Source organism: Ictidomys tridecemlineatus, chromosome 6 (genome assembly GCF_052094955.1).
Source record: "Ictidomys tridecemlineatus isolate mIctTri1 chromosome 6, mIctTri1.hap1, whole genome shotgun sequence".
Classification (NCBI taxonomy): Eukaryota; Metazoa; Chordata; class Mammalia; order Rodentia; family Sciuridae; genus Ictidomys; species Ictidomys tridecemlineatus.
Window position 1 is genome coordinate 15,743,756 of NC_135482.1, and position 6,449 is coordinate 15,750,204.

The following is a 6,449-nucleotide window of genomic DNA, read 5'->3' on the forward strand; positions in this document are numbered from 1 at the left end:
GGGTCCTCAACTGACCCCTTTGTGCTTGTGGGGCAGGACAACAGCTCTGGCTGAGAATGTTTCTGTCTTGCTTTGCCCATGGCTGACCAGCTGTATATGGCGCACGGAAAGCACACGGCTGCTCTGGAAGATCTTCCCATTTGTGACCTCAGACGTTGACTTCACCCTCAGCCCAGCAGCCACCGGGAGTCCTTTCTGGGAGATGAGGCATGCGTTCCTGCCATTGCACTGCAACTATGCCTGACAAGGTCACCAACAGTGTCCATGTCGCCAAGCCCAGTGACGAGTCCCCAACAAAATGTCTCCTCTCCCTCAGTCTCTAAAAGCATTGGACAGTCTCCTCTCTCCCTGAAGCATTTTCTCTGTGCCCTTTGCTTTCTTCCCTGCTTTACCTGAAGCTCCTTGTCCGTTCGTCTGTCGTCTGTCTGGTAATCTTCCTGTCCTCAACTTCTAAATGCTGGGAAGCTCCCGGGCTCCCGTCTTACCACCTCTCCTCTGTTACTCTTTTCCTGGGTGATCTCTCCATCTCATTGTTATAAGTATCTCTACGGATTATTTCCAAGTTTATTTCTCCAGTCCCAGACTCTCGGTTGGGTTCCAAGTCTGTGTTTCCAGTTGCCTGCTGGACAGTGCCACTGGCCTGGCTCTCAGTCTCACAGACCTTCACACCACACCTTGACCTGGCTGGCTTCTATGGACCTGTATCCAACAAATACGACTTCGTAAATCAGGAAGGAAAGTCCAACAGGAAAACAGCTGGGGGCCGGGGACGTACAGACAAGAAAACAAATGGATGTTCAGTCCCCTCAAAGCATGCTGGGTAAGTCATACGGAGCTACCACTCGCCCATCAGATTGGCAGAAATCCCAAACTGGATAAAACGTGTGCTTGGCAAGGCCAAAGGGAGATGGACAGAATGGCTGGTGGTAGGACAGAATGACAATCTCTGGAGAAGTGACTCTGGCCATGGACAACAACGAAAGCACTGATCACTGAATCTTGTAATCCCAGCATCACCACCTTCGGACCATGCAAGTAAAACCTCTGTCCCGGTCCCTCTGCCGTGTGATTGACAGCAGAGTTTCACAGACTGCAAGCAGGAGCTAAATTCAGTTTGTTGCCTGTTTCTGTAATAGTTTCCTTAGCACGTGACCATGCCCATGTTTACATACGACCTGGGGCTGCTTCCCCTTTCCACGGTGGAATGGAGTGTCTGCCAGGGACAATGCAGCCTGCAGAACCTGAAATAGTCCCTCTCTGGCCCTTTGCACGCATGCGGGTGCACCATGTGTATACACACACACACAGGGTCTCCTACCCCTTCTTTAGAGTGAATTCTTCACATTTTCCTTCTAACTCTCCCCTGGTCCTTGGGCTGTGGGGCTGCTGAGTGGTCCTGGCAGATACCCCCGCCTGGTTCCAGAAGCTCTCCACTCGGCACCATCACTGTCTAAACCCTGCCACCGGCCAGGGCTGTTCTCCCCTACAGGGCCTTCGCTCACTTCACCCCCTCGTGTAAGGGCAGCCCGATGCCAGAGACTCGGCTATGGAGTTGCCCTGGGATTCTGTGGCCAGCCTGTTCCAAGAAGGCAACTCCATGAGTTCATAGCTTTTACTGGCCAGAATGGAGCTACCGTGCTGGTTTTGGGTGACTGTGATGTCGCACAAGTTCGGAGCTCTGGGCCCTTGGACTTGAACCTCCGCTCTCCCCCAGCATTCCAGCTGGCACTGCCTCTGAGCGCCTGAGGGTGAGGGGTGGCAGCACCCCAACACTGACATTCAGGAAGGCTCCCTGCGCCTTCTGCGGGTTCTGTGCCCCGTGCCGGCTGCCCTTGAGGTGACATCCCTCTCTGTGCAGAAGGCACTTAAGACCACTGCTCCACAGCCCACCTTTCCAGTTGGTGTCCTTGCCTCCAGGTGACATGCTGAAGTCACACCAGACCAGGAACAGGCATTCACTGATGGACCATGATCCCCTCACTGCCCTGGGCCCTCACCGTCCTCCCCACTGGTGACCATATGTGGAAGGCGGGATGCGGCCCATGTCGAGGGAGGTCCCCAGTCAGGAATGCAGTCGTCATAGTCCAAGGTCAAGACAGGGCTGGAAGGTGGTTCTGCATTTACGTTAGACAATTCCAGAAGTTTAAGGTAATATGATGAAGGAACTACTGCCTGTATTTTCCTGCTTACCCTGGATCTGACCAGCCTTTACCCAGCACAGTATCCATCTTTGAGAGCCTTACTGGAAGCCAGAATTCCCTGGGGGCAAGATGACATAGGCACGTGAGCGATGACGCAAGCGGCATGAAATGATGGTGTTCGGGAAATGTACAGAAGCAAGGAAAAATACCATTTCAACACCCAAAAACTGACGTGCTAAGGCACCGTGAGCAGTAGCAATGATCACATCCTTTTGTTGCAGTGAAAGATATGAAATGAGCCAGGAATGACACATGTGGCCATAAAGAGAAAACGAAAAGATGGTGCCTGGACACCAGGAAGAAGCTTCCTCTGCATTTACTGCATAATTCCTCAGGTACCTTTTTTCTGCCCTTTTATTAAAACTTCATCAATGAGTCACTACACTTCCGATGGGCTCAAAATTTTTATAAAACAGTTTAAAGCTAAACTGTTGATGAGGACAGGGGCCCTGCAAAGGGTTCTTGCTTGGGTGGGCATGGTGGCACACACCTGTCATCCCAGCAACTTGGGAGGCTGAGACAGGAGGATTGAAAGTTTGAGGTCAGTTTCGGCAGCTTAGTGAGACCCGGTCACAAAACTTTAAAAAAGAGCTGGGGATGTGACTCAATGGTTAAGTGCCCTGAGTTTAATCTCTAGTACCCAAAATAAACAAGCAAACAAACAAACAAAAAACAATTTATCACAGCCCTATTTGTAATAGCCAAAGATAAGAAAACAACTCAGGGAACCTAGTGGTATGAACTGTAGTACATCCACACAGTAGAATAGTACCCAACCAGGAAGACAAAAGGAGATTGATTTTTTAAAAATATTTTTTTAGACATTGATGGGCCCTTATTTTATTTATTTATATATGGTGCTGAGAATCTAACCCAGTGCCTCACACATGCTAGGAAAGTGCTCTACCGCTGAGCCAAAAAGAGAGTATTTTTATAAACTCAGATTGCCATGATATAAATATCATAAGGCAAAAATGCAATGCATGGAACATAATATTAAATATGTTCCCCTTCTTTGTAAGAATGAGATGAAACACAGGAAGGGAAAATAAGAAACTAAGAACAATAGTTAGGCAAAGAGAACAAGGAGAAATAAGGTTATGGGAACAAGGATGGAGATAAGTCTTGCCCGTGTCAACTTTTTAGATCACTTTGGTTTTGAACCCGTTCCATGATTATTCAAAAATAATTTAAAATTTTTATTTTCAAAGAAATTTTATTTTAAAAGAAAAATGTAGCTGGGCATGGTGGCACACACTTGTAATCCCAGTGGCTCAGGAGGCTGAGGCAGGAGGATTGTGAATTCAAAGCCAGCCTCAGCAACAGTGAGGCACTAAGAGTTAGGGTCTCGCTGAGTTGCTAAGTTCAATATAAAATAGGGCTGGGGATGTGGCTCAGTGGTTGAGCCCCTGAGTTCAATCCCCGGTACCCCCCAAAAATGTATTCTTTGACCTGTCCCATCTTTAGAAATTTAATAATCAGAATATATATTGTAGTCATTTTCTGTTTGAAATATTTCATTTGAAAATAGGATTAAAATTTCAAAGATAAGATTGGTATTAGGTATGCTCCTATATAGTCAGTGACTTTGTATTTTAAAGATCCTTTGATGAGTTAAAAAAAATTTGTGACACATGTGTGAAAAGTACTGTATATAAGTCTACTGTGGAAAACATAATAAAATATTTCATGAAGAAGAGATGAAAAATAAAAGTGAAAACCAGCAAAGGGAGGAACTACACTAGAAGAATAGTCAATCAAAGGTGAAACTAATTCAAATTAAACACCAGAAATCAATCAAAATGACAGGGAATAAGAATCATATTTTAATAATAGCATTGAAAGCCAGTGGCCTCCAGACTCACCAATCAAAAGCTGTAGCCTGGCAGATTGGATTTAAAACAAGACCCAACCCTATGCTGTCTCCAGGAAAATCACCTCTTAGGCAAACATATCCACAGACTGAAGCCACCAAATAAATGGCCTAACAGCACATCTCAAAGCCCTAGGAAAAGAACAACTAATCAACACTAAAAGAAGTAAAAGACAGGAAATAATTAAAAACCAGCTAAAATCAATGATATTGAAACAAAAAATTCAAAAAATAGACAAAACAAAAAATTGGTTCTTTGCAAAAATAAATAAAATCAATAAACCCTCAGCCAAACTAACAAAGAGAGAAAAATCACTAAAATTCGTCATGAAAAGGGAAATATCACTGCAGACACTAGTGAAATATAGATGATAATCAGAAACTACTTTGAAAATCTGTACTCCAACAGAGAATCATTATGACATTGACACATTTCTAGAGACATATGGCCTACCCAAATTGAAACAGGACACAGAAAATTTAAACAGATCAATTTCAAGCAGTGAAATTGAAGATTCCATCAAAAGCCAACCAACAAACAAAAGCAGAGGATCAGATAGATTTTCAGCTACCCCAACTTCAAAGAGGAACTTACACCAATCCTCATCAAATTATCCCATGAAATGGAAAAGGAGGGAACCCTTCCAAACTCATCCTATGAATCTAGTATGACCCTGATACCAAAACCAGACAAAGACACATCAAGGAAAGAAAACTTCAGACCACTATCCCTCATGATCACAGATGCAAAAATTCTCAATAAAATTTTGACAAATATCATACAAAAATGTATAAAAAAATATAGTGCACCATGATTAAGTGGGGTTCGTTCCAGGGATGCAAGATTGGTTCAACATACAGAAATCAATAAATGTAATCCATCACATCAATAGACTTAAAGACAAGAACCACATGATTATCTCAATAAATGCAGAAAAAGCATTTGACAAAATTCAGCATCCATTTATGTTTAAAACGTGAGAGAAACTAGGGATAGTAGGAACATACCTCAACATTGTAAAAACTATCTATGCCCAAGGCCAACATCATTCTAAATGGAAAAAAAAAATTGAAAGCATTCCCTCTAAAAACTTGAACACTTCTATTCCACATAGTCCTTGAAACCCTAGCCAGAGCAATGAGACAGAAGAAAGAAGTTAAGGAATATAAATAGAAAGAGCTCAAACTATCCCCATTAGCCAATGACATGATTCAATATTTAGAAGACCCAAAAAACTCCACCAAAAAGCATTTTGTACTCATAAACGAATTCATCAAAGTAGCAAGATATAAAACACCCACAAACCAATTGCACACCTATACACCAATGATGAGTGAGCCGAAAGAAAAATCAAAACTACCCCATTTGCAACAACTGCAGATAATAATAATAATAATACTTGGGAATCAATCTAACAAAAGAAGCAAAAGTCCTCTACAGTGAAAACTACAACTAAAGATAGAAATTGAAGAAAACTGTAGAAAATACCTCCCATGTTCTTGGATAGGCAGAATTAATATGTCAAAATGGCCTTACTAGCAAAAGCAGTATAGAGATTTAATGCAATTCCTATTAAAATTCCAATGGCATTCTTCACAGAAGTGGAAGAAGCAGTTATGAAATTCACTTGGAAAAATAAGAGGTCCAGAATAGTCAAAACAATCCTTAATGAGAAAAGTAATGTAGGAGGCATCACAATCCCAGACCTTAAATTATACTACAGAGCTATAGTGATAAAAACAGCACGGTATTGGCACAAAAACAGAATTGAACACCAGTGGAACAGAATAGAAGAAAGAGACAAACCCACATAAATACAGTTATACTAGTCAGAAGAGACATCAACATACACTTGGAGAAAAGATATCCTCAACAAATAGTGCTGGGAAAACTGCAAAGCCATACGTAGTAGATTGAAATGGAACCCCTGTATCTCACCCTGCACAAAACTCAAAGTGGATCAAGGACCTTGGCATTAGACCAGAGACCCTGAGAAGAAAATGGAGGCCCTACTCTCTATCATGTTGGCTTAGGAACCGAATTCCTCAACAAGACTCCTAAAGCGCAAGAAGTAAAACCAAGAGTCAATAAGTGGGGGACTGGAGTTGTGGCTCAGTGGAAGAGTGCGCACCTAGCATGTGTGAGGTGCTGGGTTTGATTCTCAGCACCACACGTGAATGAATAAAATAAAGGTATTGTGTCCACCTACAACTAAAGAAATACGAAAAAGTCAATAAATGGGATTATATCAAACTAAAAAGCTTCTTCACAGCAAAAGAAACAAGAACATGAATAGTTTGCCTACAGATGGGAGAAAATCTTTACCACCTGCACCTCAGATTAAACCCCAGGATATACAAAGAACTGAAAACAC